Source organism: Schistocerca cancellata, chromosome 4 (genome assembly GCF_023864275.1).
Source record: "Schistocerca cancellata isolate TAMUIC-IGC-003103 chromosome 4, iqSchCanc2.1, whole genome shotgun sequence".
In the NCBI taxonomy this organism is placed as follows: Eukaryota; Metazoa; Arthropoda; class Insecta; order Orthoptera; family Acrididae; genus Schistocerca; species Schistocerca cancellata.
The window spans coordinates 60,394,306-60,412,675 of NC_064629.1; positions in this window are offsets into that span (position 1 = coordinate 60,394,306).

Sequence of the window (18,370 nt, forward strand, 5' to 3'; positions counted from 1 at the left end):
GCGATGTCGAGCACGTCGAGTTGGCCTCGGTGGGGAAAAACAGTGTGGTTGTAAGGCCCCAGCACAATGGCGCCACACCGATGCATGGCGCGAAGGAGGCGGCGGCCACTGGCGTCGGTGATGCGGGAGTTCCATTGCGTGTGCTTGGCGTTAAGGTCACCCACAATGAAAATCTTCCCGCGCAACGCCAGTAGAGCATCGAAGTCAGCCTCCTGGAGCAGTCCCCTCGGCGGCCTGTAGGCCGCAACAAAGGTGATGACCCCTGCCGTAGTGGTGACAGCCACCCCAGTGGCTTCCACAGCAGCGAGGGACGTAAGGTGCACTTCGTGGTGCTTCAGGGAAGCCTCGATATAAACGGCCGTCCCTCCGCTACGGGTCAACCTGTCGGTGCGGTAGCACCGATAGTTGGCCACCTTGACACGTATCCCAGATTTCAGGAAGGTCTCGCACACGAGGCAAATAAGGATTGCCTCGACGCGCAAGAACTCCCCGAATTCCCCTTGCTGTGGGTACAATCTATTTGCGTTAAAAGCGCAGATGGTGAGGCCACGAATATGGTGATTATCCGTGGCGGGGTTGAGGAACAACACCGACGTGGAGGGTCACCGTGACCACGGTGACGAGCACCGGGAGTTGCTTGAGCAGCTGGCTCAACGACCGCAGAAGTGATCGGAGCTCAGCTGCTTGTGATGCAGTGGAGACGGCGGGGGCCGCTGGGGTGGCAGTCTGTTGCACAGTGGCGAGGGTGGCACGCCCCACGCGCCGGCGACGCCTGCGCGCGAGGGCAACCAGCTCGTCAGAAGCGGCCGCGGGGGTAGCCGCCTTCTCGGGCGAAGCCGTGGACGGCGCAGTCGGCTGCTGTCTCTCTTCGACGGGTTGGCCAGAGTGCTGGGAGGGGGCAGGTAACCCGCTCTCGGTGGTGGCAGCGAAGCTGGTGGAAGAGTGCACCTTACGGGAAGGAGCACCCTCGCCTCGCTACTGGATCCGGCCCCTCTCGAAAGCCGAACAGCCTCTATAACAGGCAACATGCGGTTCACCGCAGTTGCAACAAGTCGGATTGTCCTCGCTGGCAAGGCCGCAACATTTGCTCTCGTGCTGCCCCGCCCACTTGACGCAGCGGGGAGGCGTGGAGCAGTATCTGGAGACGTGGTCCAGCTGCTGGCAGGAGAAACACTGAGCCCTTTTGCCTTTGCCCCGGAGTGGTTCAACCTCAACCTTGACGCTGCCGACCCGCAGCACCTGCAAAATCTTCCGATTTTCCAGGTTGTCTAAGAGGACAACCTGGTACAATGGCATGTCGGGGTGGGTACGGGGAGACTTCATCGAGCCCGTGGACCTGACGCCGAAGCCCTGTCGAGCGATGTCATTATCCTGAAGGAAGTCGTTCTCAAGATGTGCACGATGGGGGCCCGAATTGTCGTCCATGAAGACGAATGCCTCGCCAATATGGTGCCAATATGGCTGCACTATCGGTCGGAGGATGGCGTTCACCTATCGTACAGCCGTTATGACGCCTGCCATGACCACTAACAGCATACGTCGGCACCACGTAGTGCCGCCCCATAACAGCATTGAACCACCACCTTGCTGCACTCGCTGGACAGTGTGTCTAAAGGCGTTCAGCCTGACCGTGCTGCCTCTAAACACGTCTCCGATAATTGTCTGCTTGAAGGCATATGCGACACTCATTGGTGAAGAGAACGTGATGCCAATCCATTTGGCATGTTGTTTGGCCCATCTCAACCGCCATGCATGGTGTTGTGGTTGCAAAGATGGACCTCAGCATGGACATCGGGAGTGAAGTTGCGCTTCATGCAGCCTATTGCACACAGTTTGAGTCGTAAGACGACGTCCTGTGGTTGCACGAAAAGCATTATTCAACATGGTGGCGTTGCTGCCAGATTTCCTCTGAGCCATAATCCATAGGTAGCGGTCATCCACTGCAGTAGTGGTACTTCGGCGGCCTGAGCGAGGTATGTCATCAACAGTTCCTGTCTCTCTGTATCTCCTCCATGTCCTAACAACATCACTTTGGTTCACTCCGAGACGCCTGGACACTGCCTTTGTTGAGAGCCCTTCCTGGCACAAAGTAACAATGTGGACGCCATCGAACCGCGGTATTGACCGTCTAGGCACGGTTGAAATACAGACAACACGAGCCGTGTACCTCCTTCCTGGTGGAATGACTGGAACTGATCAGCTGTCGAACCCCCTCTGTCAAATAGGCGCTGCTCAGACGTGGTTGTTTACATCTTTGGGAGGGTTTAGTAACATCTCTGAACAGTCAAAGGGACTGTGACTATGATACAACATCCACAGTCAACGTCTATCTTCAGGAGTTCTGGGAATCAGGATGATGGCCGGCCGGGATGGCCGAGCGCTTCTAGGCGCTACATTCTGGAACCGCGCGACCGTTACGGTCGCAGGTTCGAATCCTGCCTCGGGCATGGGTGTGTGTGATGTCCTTTGGTTAGTTAAGTTTAAGTAGGTCTAAGTTATAGGGGACTGATGACCTCAGATGTTAAGTCCCATAGTGCTCAGAGCCATTTGAACCATTTTTGAACCAGGGTGATGCAAAACTTTTTTTGATGTGTGTAAATTCGGCAATACATGTGATATTATTACGATGGTCATGTCTCCCTGTGTAAGTGGGCGACCGAAATTTCATTAAAAGATATCGTTGCAAACGAAAAAACGCCTGATTACCGCTCCAACTGCCAAATCATATCTGCGGTAGCCTAGCCCTCGCTTCCACCAGCCAGTCAGCACATAATTGATATCAGATTGAGAGGCTAATTAATTAAATTGATCATGAGAGTCACTTTGCATGGCAAGTAACTTTTTTTTTCATCAGTCAGATTACACTTGCCAGGTAGCTCAAATATGAGAGGGAGGACAATATTCTTTTTGAGGAACACCACTGAGAACTGACATTTGAAGCTGACTGCAGAAGAATCCTACCACTGCCAAAATACGTTTTGCGTAAGGACTGCGAAGACAAGATAATAGAAATCAGCACTCATAATGAGGCATTTAGGCAGTCTGTTTGTTCCGCCCTATCTGCGAGTGGAATAGAAAGGGGAGTGACTAATAGTGGTAGAAGGCCATATGATGGCTTGTGAAGTAAGCATATAGATGTAAATATAAATTTAGTCTACCTATTAAGACATCAGTCCATCCATTTATAGGCACACACAACTCATGGAAGAACGTTGTCTCGTATTTATCGAGAAAACAAAAGATGGAAATTCCGCTGCTGATTGTCTCTTGGTAAAAATCTCCATGTAAGCTCCTAATTTTCTCACTGCAGTCACTTTACGTGATGATTTTGTAATGTGTTTGCCCACAACACTTAGAAGAAGAGGTATAGAGAGTAATAGGGCAACAAGGACACTGCCCCATTCTGCATTGTTGTCAAATTTATTCAAAATGTCGGATTCAAGATGGAGGCCATAGATGTGGCAACGTCACAGTGACGTCATGGCGAGAAATTCAGATTTTGGAGGGAAGATAGGTCAATTGGGCTACCTTCACTAACCTAACCCACCTCCTCTCTCCCTGTCCCCTCCCCTCCTCTCCCCTCTCTCATCTGGAAAATGGCAGGAAAAGGAGTCAGTCTGTGTCTAGCTTCTGGACTGGGAGGACAGATGTAACTGTTTACTGTATTCATTGAATGAGATGTCAGTGCTGGAGAAGGAGGAGTTTAACAGGTATATTAGCTGTAATCATGCAGCTGAGAACTGTGTCGATAGCAATGATATTTGATGACAACGAATTCAAATAATGAAGATGCAGCAGGATGTGACTATGTTACACTTTACAACTCATGCTGATAAATGCATGTGCTGTGAATGTAGATCATTTGATAAAAGTCCAGTCACTCCTCCGAAGCTCGAGAGGCAAGACGTTCACCCATTCTGGGGCAAGCATCCGTGTCAACAATTGAGGAAATGCTGGTGATGAGCAGGGATGAATTTAGTAAGTGTACTACATGCAAGATAAAGCTGAGGACTGCCTCCGTAGCTTCCTCCGAATGAGTGGAAAAAAATATAATGTATGAAATGTGGTGATTACTTTTCGACAAATAATGACAATGCAGCAGGATGGCATGAAGATGTATTTCAGTACTCATGCTGCCTACCTTTTTTGAAATTGCCTAACACCCCACATCACCTTTGCCCTATTCCACAATAAACCATAGGTGTTCACCTTGAGTTTTGGAGACCAACTGGCCTAGTTGACAACACAACCATAGGAGTGCACTGTCAGCCCTGCCTCCTTTCCCCCTCCCATGACGTAAACCAAGATGGTGGTCCAGAAAAAAAGGGTGGGAGCCAATAGAAACCCTGACTCTGGTCATGATAGTTTCTGGGCAATAGGATGGCAATATCTGGTGACATCAGTGGAGTGGATATAAGGTAGGCTCAGCAGCACCTTGACCTCTGTCTCACTCAGTCAGCTGCAGCAGCAGCAGCAGCAGCAGAAGAAGAAGAAGAAGAAGATGAAGAAGAAGAACCATGAAGCATCAGCAGCAGTTGAGATCCAGCACAGCCCTGGAGAACAGAAGGAAACGGAAAAGTAAGTATCCCATATCACATCTTTTTCTGTAGGTAGCATTATTATTATTATCATTATTATTATTGGTTGTTTTCATGTTTTGGCCTGTATGTAATGCTTCCTCATCCTCTTTGTTTAACAGTAGCCTTCGACACATTGAAGCCTGCAGGGGCGAGCGCCAACATATCTACCTCTGCCGTGTCTGGACCTGCATCAGCCTCAGCTGCCATCTTGTTGAGACCTGCACCGACCTCTAGACCTATGGTAACAACAACCTCCAGTATGTCCAAAGCACATACGGTCCTGTAGCGCACATAGCCTACTTCCTGGAGCAGGACACAGAGTTTTTATTGTCTGTCCCACTCATTGATTTGTGTGACGAGGATGCACGGTCCACTCCCAACACCTCAAATGCTGCTGGTGCTCCTAAGCAACAGCAAGATGGAGGACAGTACTGGTCACTAACACATGGCCCATCCCGGCAGAACGTCCTTGTGCTAGTGCAGGGACGAGTGCAGATACTGTGGATAAGAATGTACCCATGCTTTTCAGTTCTATATGCAATTTAACTCTTAGTGGAATGAAAAGTGTAAATGTGGATATAGAAGCATATCTTGACTAGGGCTTGGATGTTAGGATAGAAGTTGAAAATGTCTCGAAGGGTGTTAAAGTCTCTATTTGTAAGCTCGACTGGAGCTAAATATGTCGTGCAGAGTGCTACTTCAATCAGCAGATGACCACAGAGTATTATCCAACTCACACCCCCCTTGACATTCGTCTTAATGGTGTGACAGTACCTATTACAAGAATGTATGATGATTCTGCAGTATGTTTAAATTGGGTGACAAGAGTGTTCATCTACGGCATGCCCCATTTATGGACTTACACGATGTGGATACTGTGCCATGCCTTGCATTGGAGAGACTGAGTCGCTGGTTGCCAAGCATAGTCTCTGCATACAGTGATGTTGTAAACTGTCATTTGCATAGTGTACTTGTTGATGATTTGGGGCAGTACCTCTGTTTGCACACGAATGCAGAGCCAAAAGAGAAACAGGTTAAATGTGTGTGTGAAAAACCAGAGTATTGTGAGGTATCCATCGTTCTGAAGGAGATACACTCGAAATTTATTGCACATCAAAAAGCTTTGTTTGGGAAATACTGTGCAGATACAAAGAAGAGGATAAAGAAATACTGCATCCGATGTGTGATATTTAAATAAATAATGTGAATATATAATGTCAAACTGTGTTTGTGTTTTATTTCATATCTCTCTTATTATAGTCCAAGTATTACACTTATTAATATCATTATTTTCAGTGCTGCACCTATAACCATGCAGCAGCAGATAATTGACTCGAACACCTCCTCACCACTCTTTGTCAACAAGAATGATGAAGTTACTCTTCATGGATAAATATATAGCTGAATTCTGGGTGTAGCCATTATAGCTGCATCACGTAACCAACTGACGTATATTGGCTACAATACTATTACCATCCTTACAAGTGTATCTTTCTATATATGCCTACTACTTGTCAGTACCTGACTTAGTCGGTGGGTGGGTGAAACATCCTCAGCACAAGGACTCTGTTGTTGACAGGTCCTGTGAAGATACAAAAGAAGGCCTGAAAAAGAAGAAGAAGATTGGAATACTCCTTCCTGATAATATACGAGCAATTATTGTAGGTCCATCCAATTGTGGCAAGACTAATGTCCTCATGACTCTGCTAACGTACATAGATGAAGTACAATTTGAACATGTTTGTGCATTTTCAAAGACACTGTTTCAGCCCAAGTATCAGCTATTACAGGAGATGTTGCAGGGTGTAAAAGGCATTACATACATGACATTCAGTGAAAGTGGTGATTTCCCCTCACCTGAGAAAATAAAGCCGAACACTGTCTTCAAATTTGACGATGTTGCTGTGGAAAACCAAGACGAAATTCTAAAATATTTCTGTTTCGGTCGTCATATGGATGGTATTGTATTTTATCTAAGCAAAACGTATTCCAGAATCCCGAAACAATTGGTTAGGGATAATGCGAACCTCATTATAGCCTTCAAATAAGTCAGTCTGAATTTAAAACACATTTACTAAGCACACCTAAGGGCGGACATATTGTTCAATGATTTTGCCGATTGCTGGAATCATTCCCAGTATGGTTTTCTTGTTATTGATAAAACAAGAAAGCTGAATGGTGGTAGGTACAGATGAAACTTCCAAGAGTTTTTGTATATATAGCCCGGTAAGAGAGATGAGTACATCAGTATACGCTGCACCATGGACAAAGTAGCGCACATGTCTAGCTCTCAACCGGAGAGAATGGGTGTACATAGACAGAACACTCGCTTGTACATGGATGCAAAAATTCGTGCATAAAGTTGGAGGTATGTGCAGGGAGCTAGAGCCGTATTACAGGCTCTTCTAGGAATGTTCAACACATTAAACGAGTTAGTTGATGAAGTCGGTAAGAAAGTAACCAACTTAACTAAAAAGGTGGAGGCTATTGAGGGGAAAATAGATCTAGAGGCCTTTGTTGTTGAGGAGGAGGAGCAGGCGCATAATAAGAGGAAGAAGAGTGGATATATATATAAAGCTTCATGCTGCAGAAAAGCCTGATTAGTATATACCGAGATGTCAATGCAGCAGAAAGTCATTGAGGCGCGGAAAGCCGTTCGGGAGAAATTACTGTTGCTAAGGTTAGGGCATATGGATCTACAGCAAACACTAAGAGAGACCTTTAAGCCGGTTACTGAATCCCTCAGGCAGCTCTCAGCAAAAACAAAACCACGCCATAACGATGGTGTTGCCACTGACGAATTCATTATCCGTTACGTCCCTGGCCAGAGAGATAGGGCATTTGGTGTCAGCAGGAGAAGACCGTACGTGCTTGGTACACAGCCTGTAAATCTGATTAATGACACAATACAGATTGGTGATAGGCAGGTTGAGAGAACACCTGGCTAAATGAATCTTATTTTCCTAAGACCCACGAAAAGATCCATAAAGTATTCAGATAATGGTAGGGAAATGTGCTGTGAGATACTGCATTTGACTGATGTACATAAGATCGCAAAAAGCCAGAGCAACAATAAATATAAAACCACCATAAAACCAATACTTGATGGTGAAAACAACAACAACAACAACAGCAGCAGCGGCAATGGTACTGACATTGAGCATAACGCAGTGAACAATTGAATCCCGCAATGAATGTATTATGACGACCCCAACAAGCTAATAGATCAGAATGAGATTTTCACTCTGCAGCGGAGTGTGCGCTGATATGAAACTTCCTGGCAGATTAAAACTGTGTGCCCGACCGAGACTCGAACTCAGGACCTTTGCCTTTCGCGGGCAAGTGCTCTACCAACTTTTTTTTTTTTTTTAATCTCATTTTGTTCGTTTTCGTTCGTTGTATCTGCTCGGGGCGGACGTCGCAAGACACCCGTTTCAGTTCGTCGTTGTTCCATTAACTCAGTTTTTTTGTTACAGAGGGCAGCTAACCCTCTGAGCGAACACGCTGAGTTACCGTGCCGGCGAAAATGTTTCACTCGAAGGAAGACTTGAACCAAGGACCTTTCGTTCTTTTTTTTTCTTTTTTAATCTCATTTTTACCAACTGAGCTACCGAAGCACTACTCACGCACGGTACTCACAGCTTTACTTCTGCCAGTACCTCGTCTCCTACCTTCCAAACTTTACAGAAGCTCTCCTGCGAACCTGCAGAACTAGCACTCCTGAAAAAAAGGATATTGCGGAGACATGGCTTAGCCACAGCCTGGGGGATGTTTCCAGAATGAGATTTTCACTCTGCAGCGAAGTGTGAACTGATATGAAACTTCCTGGCAGATTAAAACTGTGTGCCCGACCGAGCATACAGTTTTAATCTGCCAGGAAGTTTCATATCAGCGCACACTCCGCTGCAGAGTGAAAATCTCATTCTGGAAACATCCCCCAGGCTGTGGCTAAGCCATGTCTCCGCAATATCCTTTTTTTCAGGAGTGCTAGTTCTGCAGGTTCGCAGGAGAGCTTCTGTAAAGTTTGGAAGGTAGGAGACGAGGTACTGGCAGAAGTAAAGCTGTGAGTACCGTACGTGAGTCGTGCTTCTGTAGCTCAGTTGGTAGAGCACTTGCCCGCGAAAGGCAAAGGTCCTGAGTTCGAGTCTCGGTCGGGCATACAGTTTTAATCTGCCAGGAAGTTTCAAGCTAATAGATCGACTACGTCTGATCATGGCATCAGCTGCTGTAGGTAATATAGCTCATTCGAATGAGGCTGTTTCAGTAATCTCTGAGGTTAGAGAGAGAGGTATCCTCGAGTAAGTATGGAGACAGTAGTTAGAGAACTGCACAAACCAGCACACAAAACATGCCCTCGTAGGCATGTTATGGTTAAAGGTTTGGATGACTTATGGCAGGCTGATCTTGTAGTTGTGAGGGGATATGCACATGAAAATAATGGATTCAAGTATATTGTAATGGTTATTGATACGTTCTCCAAATCTGCCTGAGCATCACCTATTAAAACAAAAATGGGGAGAAATGTCGAGCATAGGGATGAATCGATGTCTGGAGAACCTCCAAACTGCTCACGCTGGAGAGTTTTACAATAGGTATTTCGAGACTATGAAGCAGCGGTATGAAATACATCACATTCACCCGCCTAAATGCGAGTATCGTGGAACGTCTGAACAGAAAATTAAAAGGACGAATGTGGATGCGTTTTAATCTTCGCAGATCATACAAATGGACAGATATCCTCCCAGACATAATTGCTCAGTGTAATCGAACCAAACAGCACAATAAAAATGAGACCAATTGATGTTCATGCTAAAAGACTCATGGATATCATGTACTATCGCATTAAAATACTGGATTTGAGAAATCATACCTACCAAACTGGTCAACAGAGATTTTTACAGTTTCAAAGGTGCAAAGAACCAATCCCAGAGCTTACATCTTGAAGGACAGTAAAGGTGAAGAAACTACAGGTTGCTTCTACACTGAGGAGTTGCAGATAGGCTCAGAACTGGATGTGTTTCTCGTGGGGAGAGTGATAAGACGTCAGGGAAATAGAGCGCTAGTCAAATGGCTTGGTTTTCCTGCAGCACAAAACATTTGGATTGATGCTATATAATGGGGTGTGCAGTCCCCACCTACAGCAGTAGCATAACATGCATGCTAGGAGACGCATTAGAGGAGGTGGTGGTATTCTAGACAAACTGCTAGTGGAATTACACATTCAGGTATATAACTAGAGCAAAGCTTCGAAAACGCTTGGCATGAGGTGATAAGGGGATAAATGTGCTCAATGAAGCATGTATGGAACACGACATTGCATATGCTGCAAATAAATATCTCCCAAGTCGTCACATTGCAGATAGGATTTTAGCTGATAAGGCTAAGGCAATACGCTGAAGAAAGGATATTAATATAGGTCAATGCATTGCAGCATTTGTAGTTGGTAAAGCCATGTGTGGAAAAACTAAGTTGGGTTTAGGAGTGACGAATTTCAAGGAAGTTATGAATGCTGCACGTTGTGCACTCAAGAAGAAGAAGAAGAAGAAGAAGAAGAAGAAGGGTGCGAAGCAGAGGTGTATAAAGAACTATATCCCGACAGCAATGTATGCAGCTATAAACGCTCTGAAGCAGAAGAGTGCGGGAAGAGAAGAGGATCGGTTAAAGCACTTCGAGTTCTACTAATACGTAAAACGTCTGGTGGTTTTCTTCCATTCCTCATCCCAGCTCTGTCCGCTCTATGGGCGGTGAGTCCCTAACCGGTGGTGCTGCAACTATTACTCGAACAGCCAAGAACGCGCAAAACTCCCAAGCGCAGCTAGAAGAAGCAAGAAGACATAACCATATGATGGAAGACACAGCCATCAGAAAAGGACTATACTTGAGACCGTAAAGAAAAGGGCTTGGTCTATTCATAAATTAAAAAAAAAAAGAACCATTAGCAGTCCTATCAGGTCAGCCACTAACAAATACTGATCTTCTTAAGTTCGTTAGAAAAAAATTCAACATTCCAAGATTCCGTGGTGTATTTACGTAGGATACATTACGAAAGACTATGTGGAAAACTGGTGAACGTGGTATTGTGAATTTAGATGTTACTGGAGGTCCCAGCACCCTCTGGGTGTCGTGTTTTATAAAACATGCAAATACTGTCCACTGTTGTGACTCATTTGGTGCCCTGCAACCGCCAGAAGAATTACAACGATGGTTCACACGCAGAAGATATGTGTTCTACAATTTTCGGCGCTATCAGGACTTTGATACAAACCTCTTCGGACATCTGTGCATCATGTTTCTCTTGACGTTTACATAGAAGAAGAAGAATATGTAAGGAAGAGCAGCTGTCAGCTGGGACAGACACAGCTCCTAACCAGGAGCGAATTGTAAAATTTCATCTGTGTGCTTTGATAGTTTAGTTTCTTGAGTTTCTGCGCATTAATTTAACTTAATCAGAGGTGAATTATTTAGTTTCACCTGAGTGCTTCAGTAGTTAGGTCTTTGAATCTCTGCATATTAATCGAATTTATTAGACACAGTTCCTGCGTTTTCAAAAGCATCTACAGTAGAGTTCTGCAGCATACGCCAATAACCTGTTATCTGGGTAGTTTAGTTTTCCATGGTCTTTAGTATGGATAGAGACTGTGATTGTTGTGTTTGATGCGAGCCGAGTTGGTGACACTTCGGTCTCAACTCCAGGTTGTGATGGCTTTGGTTACACAGCCTGAAGCTGCAGTGGATTGGCACCACTGCTGTGGGCCAGCTGTGGGGCTCCAATGGACGTCCAGCACGTCCGAGTCCTCCGATCGGTCCTCTCTGGTGGCCAGTACAGTTACTGCTCTCACTGAGGTTGGCCCCTCTCCTGTGGTTGGTCGAGTGGGAGGTCGCCTCAGGGTGTGGCAGGGGGCCGCACATAAGGACTCCCCAGTTAGTCTGCCAAACAAGTTCCAAGTGCCGTCTGTGACTGATACTGCCGCTCAGCCAGATGAAGTCGCCTGTCCTGTTTCAGAGGAAACCTCTCAGCGAGCAAGATCTGGGCAATCACAGAGGGTGGGATTATTGATAGTTGGGAGCTCCAATATTAGGCGCATTATGGGGACCCTTAGGGACATGACTGCCAAGAAGTGGAAGAAAGCCAATGTACACTCAGTGTGCGTACCAGGTGGAGTCACTCTAGATGTGGAAAGGATCCTTCTGGATGCCATGAAGAGCACAGGGTATAGCAAACTGCACATAGTGGCTCATGTTGGTACCAATGATGTGTGTCACTTTGGATCGGAAGGGATCCTCTCTTGTTTCGAGAGGTTAACAGAAGTGGTTAAGGCTGCCAGTCTAGCTTATGAGATGAAAGCAGAGCTGACTACTTCCAGCATAGTTGACAGGACCGATTGCGAACCTCTGGTAAAGAGGGTCTCAATCAGGGGCTCAGTCGGTTCTGTGCCTGTGTAGGTTGCAGATTCCTCGACTTGGGCCATAGGGTGGTTGGGTTTCGGGTTCTGCTGAATATGTCAGGTGTCTACTACACGCAGGAGGCGGCTGCACGGGTAACAGGGGCTGTGTGGCGTGGACTGGGCGTTTTTTTTTTTTTTTTTTTTTTTTTTAGGTTAGAGGGGTCTCGGGAAAGCACAAAAAGGGCTTCAGTCACAGGAAGAACATAGATACAGGAACCATTGGTATAACAGTTGTAAATTGTATGAGCTGTGTTGGGAAAGTACCAGAGCTATAAGTGCTAATAGAAGTGCTAATGCTCAAGTCGTTATAGGCTCTGAAAGCTGGCTAAAGCCGGAGATAATAAGTTCAGCCGAAATGTTTGCGAAGAACCCGACGGTGTTCCGAAAGGATAAGGTAAACACAGTTGGCGGTGGCGTGTTTGTTGCTGTCAGAAGTAGTTTATCTCGTTGCGAAATTGAAGTAGATAGTTCCTGTGACATAATATGAGCAGAGATTGGCAAAAGGAATAAAATAATAATTGGATCCTTTTACCTACCTCCCAGTTCCGATGATACAATTGCTGAAATATTCAAAGAAAACTTCAGTTTGATTTCAAACAAGTACCCAACTCATAAAATTATAGTTGGTGGTGACTTTAATTGGCCCTCGATACGTTGGCGAAAATACACGTTTAATTCTGGAGGTACGCCTAAAACATCATCCGAAATTGTGCTAAACGCATTCTCTGAAAATCATTTCGAGCAGTTAGTTCATGAGCTCACACGAATAGTAAACGGTTGTAAAAACACACTAGACCTCTTAGCAACAAATAATCCTTAGTTAATAACGAGCATCAAAACGGATACTGGGATTAGTGAAAACAGGGTTGTCGTAGTGGGACTGAATATTGTAACCCCCAAATCCTCCAAAAACAATGGAGAAATATACCTATTCAAAAAAGCACCGAGCGAGGTGGCGCAGTGGTTAGCACACTGGACTCGCATTCGGGAGGACGACGGTTCAATCCCGTCTCCAGCCATCCTGATTTAGGTTTTCCGTGATTTCCCTAAATCGTTTCAGGCAAATGCCGGGATGGTTCCTTTCAAAGGGCACGGCCGATTTCCTTCCCCATCCTTCCCTAACCCGAGCTAGCGCTCCGTCTCTAATGACCTCGTTGTCGACGGGACGTTAAACAACACTAACCTAACCTAACCAAAAAAGCAGATAAAAATTCACTTGACGCCTTCCTGACAGAGAATCTCCAGTCATTCCAAATTAACGATGTACGAGGGTGGTATGAAAAGTTCTTAAATCACCGCAAGAGGCCAGCTCTAGCGCAACGAGTTGTTCACGTGATATTCATTGGACTGTTGCCTGGCCGGCCGCGGTGGTATAGCGGTTCTGGCGCTGCAGTTCGGAACCGCGGGACTGCTACGGTCGCAGGTTCGAATCCTGCCTCGGGCATGGGTGTGTGTGATGTCCTTAGGTTAGTTAGGTTTAAGTAGTTCTAAGTTCTAGGGGACTTATGACCTAAGATGTTGAGTCCCATAGTGCTCAGAGCCATTTGAACAATTTTTTGACTGTTGCCTGTAAACACGTGACACATCAGTGCTCTTGGAAGAGAGCTGTGGCGGTGACATGGCTCTGTTGGTGTTCCCGCGTAGTGGTTTGCAAAGAAGGAAAATATCCAGATTCGAGCAGTGATTAAGTACTTCATAAAGACAGGTATGAAAGGAAAGAACATTCATGCCGATTTCCAGAATACACTGAGGGACTCTGCTCCTTCATATTAAACTGTTGCCAAGTGGACAAATGAATTTAAATTTGGTCTGAAGAGCTTAACTCGAAATGTAGCGCGGACTTCAATGTGAGATGCTTATAATAGTTTCCACAACGAAACTTTGTCTCGAAACCTGGCAGAAAATCCAAAGAGATTCTGGTAGTATGTGAAGTATGCGAGCGGCAAGACACGATCAATGCCTACCCTGCGCGGTAGTAATGGAGATGCTGTCGAAGACAGTGCTGCCAAAGTGGAGTTACTAAACACAAACTCCCGAAATGCCTTCACAAAAGAAGACGAAATAAATATTCCAGAATTCGAATCAAGAACAGCTGCCAACATGAGTAACGTAGATGAGGATATCCTCATAGTAGTGAAGCAACTTAAATCACTTAATAAAAGCAAGACTTCTTGTCCAGACTGTATACCAGACAGATTCCTTTCGGAGTATGCTGATGCATTAGCTCCATACTTAACAATCACATACAACCGTTCGCTCGACGAAAGATCCGTACCCAAAGACTGGAAAGTTGCACAGGTCACACCAATATTCAAGAAAGGTAGTAGGTGGAATCCACTAAATTACAGGCCCATATCGTTAACGTCGATATGCAGCAGAATTTTAGAACCTATATTGTGTTCGAACATTATGAATTACCTCGAAGAAAACGGTCTACTAACACACACAGTCAACACGGATTTAGAAAACATCGTTCTTGTGAAACATGACTAGCTCTTTCCTCGCACGATGTGTTGAGCGCTATCGACAAGGGATTTCACATTTATTCCGTATTTCTGGATTTCCGGAAGGCTTTTGACACTGTACCACACAAGCGGCTTGTAGTGAAATTGCGTGCCCATGGAATATCGAATCTGTTATGTGACTGGATTCGTTATTTCCTGTCAGAGAGATCACAGTTCGTAGTAATTGCTGGAAAGTCATCGAGTAAAACAGAAGTGATTTCTGGTGTTCCCCAAGGTAGAGTGTTATAGGCCCTTTGCTGTTCCTTATCTATAAAAACGATTTGGGAGACAAACTGAGCAACCGTCTTAGGTTGTTTGCAGATGACGCTGCCATTTATCGACTAGTAAAGTCATCAGAAGGCAACACAAATAGCAAAACGATTTAGAGAAGATGTATGTATGGGGGGAAAATTGGCAATTGAGCCTAAATAACGAAAAGTATGAGGTCATCCACATGAGTGCTAAAAGGAATCCGTTAAACTTCGGTTACACAATAAATCAGTCAAATCTAAAGACCGTGCCCGCATCTCGTGGTCGTGCGGTAGCGTTCTCGCTTCCCACGCTCGGGTACCCGGGTTCGATTCCCGGCGTGGTTAGGGATTTTCTCTGCCTCGTTATGGCTGGGTGTTGTGTGCTGTCGTTAGGCTTAAGTAGTTCTAAGTTCTAGGGGGCTGATGACCATAGATGTTAAGTCCCATGGTGCTCAGAGCCATTTGAACCATTTTTTTCTAAAGACCGTAAATTCAAGTAAATATCTAGGAATTACAATTACGAACAACTTAAATTGGAAGGAACACACAGAAAATGTGTGGAAGGCTAACCAAAGACTGCGTTTTATTTGCGGGACACTTAGGAAATGTAACAGATTTACTAAGGAGACTACCTACCCTACGCTTGTCCTTACCAGATAGGACTGATGGAGTACATCGAGAAAGTTCATAGAAGGGCAGCACGTTCTGTATTATCGCGAAATAGGGGACAGAGTGGCACTGATATGATACAGGATTTGAGATGGACATGGTTAAAACAAAGGTGGTTTTCGTAGCAGAGGAATCTTCTCACGAAATTCCAATCACCAGCTTTCTCCTCCGAATGCGAAAATATTTTGCTGACACCGACCTACATAGGTAGAAACGATCACCATTATAAAATAAGGGAAATCAGAGCTCGTACGGAACGATATAGGTGTTCGTTCTTCCCGACGCTGTACGAGATTGGAATAATAGAGAATTATGAAGGTGGTTCGATGTACCCTCTGCCAGGCACCTAAATGAGATTTGCAGAGTATCCATGTATATGTAGACGAGGTTTAAACATTCCTTCATCAGTTTAGGTTCAGACGCAATGTTGTGCACTTTGACTTTAAAAGAACGATCATCTGTACTACATGCAAATTACTTCCCACCAATTAATTTGAGCAATGGTGAATGGAGTATTGCTTTGATTGGACTGGAGACGTACAACAGCATCCCAAATATCAGCAAGGCTAACAACCAACTGCATCTGTATATTTATGGTGAAAAAGATATTGTGAAAATAGAAACTGGTGCATAGGATATCGACGTTTTAAACGAAGTCTTAAAACAGTCTGGAAAAGATATTGAGCTACGTGCAAACATCAATATACTTAAATCTGAAATAAGGACTGTGAATGAAACGGTTGACTTTAACCAGAAAGGTTCAAAAGGGTGCCTACTGGGTTTCACAAAAGGACAGGTTTTGAAAAAGGCTCCTAGTAAATTTTACAAGTCAGATCAGACTGTGGCCATACTGCCTGTCAGCACAATCCGAGTCGAGTATAACATTGCAACGAGCTCCTATCTCATCAGCGACTGTCTGAGTCATACTGTTTACGGATTCTTCCCCTCGGTTGAAACAGGGTATAAGATTGTTGAGACTCCCACCAATGCAATATACCTTTCAGTGACAATTCAGACATCGGACTATCTGGAGTTGCGTATTGTGGGCCAGAATAATCAACTTGTTGACTTTCGTGGTGAGGAAATCATTGTACAAATGCATCTAAGGAAGGATGAGTGTACGGTATAAAACCAGTGCGCGCAATCTAGAGCTCGTGACTTCACTGCCAAACCGCAAAGTGATAACACTTGCGAACTATGAGTTTCTTAAATCAGTTGGCTTGAAACCACGCAATGACGTCCTCACTCATTATAACCAGTCCAGTAGCGTACAATGAGCGAATTATATGTCAGAAATACTTCTCGCATAAAACTTGTGTTTAAACCACATTTAACAAGAATGATGGAATTGTCATCCAACACCAAGACGCGCAAGTGTTTCATATATTTGGAGGGATCATTCAAGAAAACCAATGGGAGCACTACAGTAGGATCCAAGCTTACACATAAAGCTTAAGCATTCCTGTTTCAAGAAATCCAATAAGAACTCAATGGGTCTGGGATCGACCATACACGCCATGTCGGCATAACATCAACCCTTAAAACATATGTCTCTGCATCATCCACGGATTTTAATGGTTTAGAAAATGCAGGATTGTCATAGACGATCTGGCGGATAGAACAGTTGCAGAGTACAAACGATTTACTGCATGCATACCTCTAAAAATGCTTATGGGCTACTTTGATCACATTAAGCAGACTATTATGAATGCTAAACAGAAACTCGTTCTGATGCGGAGTGTGACATTTAAGGATCTTAAGAGGAGAATATGATCACAATCAGCAAGTTAATATGAAAAACGCCTCACAGCAGTGTATCAGACGGGGAGCGTTTGAAGCTTTTAAAAGTTCTGGATTCTGAAACATATCTATCACTAAAGTGCGCGTCATTTACGACAGCAGCCGAGTTTAAGGTTCGTTCTGCGCTTCTGACGTCACAAAACACAGACAGCCAATGAACAGAGAACGACGTTGCCAGAGTTTGACTGCAGTGCAGAGCACAGACGAGTGTCTTCAGTTTTGGAAACGTTCCGTCATAAATAAAGTAATTGAAGAAAAGCAATGTCTTGATAGCAGACGTTCTTTTATAGAAACTTTGAAAAAATCATTCTTTATACGAATTGCTTCATATTCTATTAATTAATTAAACCAAACAAGCAATAAGCCTCCTAATTCAGGCGATAACAAGGAAAGGCGTTTGTATCATTCTCACTAACCGCTTTTTCGCAATAAAGAACAGCGGTAATTATTTCTTTCCTATTGTACTTCGACGAAACGTGAGTAATTCGTAGTCATACCAACAGTGTTTGTCGGTATTTTGCGTGCACTTTTAAAGTCCTTTGGAGGGGCTGTTGAATGAAGAGTTGTGTTAGCGTAATGGTTAAAGTGTTTGGCTGCTAAGTGAAGGATTCAGAGTTCAAACCTTGTTCGTTGCTTAATATTTCCTTTACAATATTGAAGTGTCTTACTTCATGAATTTTATTCGTTTGAATGTAATTTTTTGAAATTTCTAGTGACAACTAAAATCGACCATACGGAAAGTATACGCTATGAACTTTTACCTCTGCATGAACTTTTACCTCTGCAAACTCTTCAAAATTTCGTGCAATGGTTTACTACATCTAATACTGCACAATGACTGCGTTGAACAGCGAAACAAAAATAAAGTCATTTATGGGGGGAAGGTATCAGTCAAGAAGATGTGTAAAAATCAAATTATTGGGCCAAATAGTTTTTGTGAAATCGAATGATAAAGTGTGTCGAAGCAGTCGAAACTAGAGATGGGGGATCCGCTCTTGAACTAATTCATAGAGCTCAATCTTTCAAAGGAGTGAACAATCAGTGATTCAGAAAAAAAGAACGGTAGCTCCAAACGTTTCCCATGGCAGAGAGAGAGAGAGAGAGAGAGAGAGAGAGAGAGA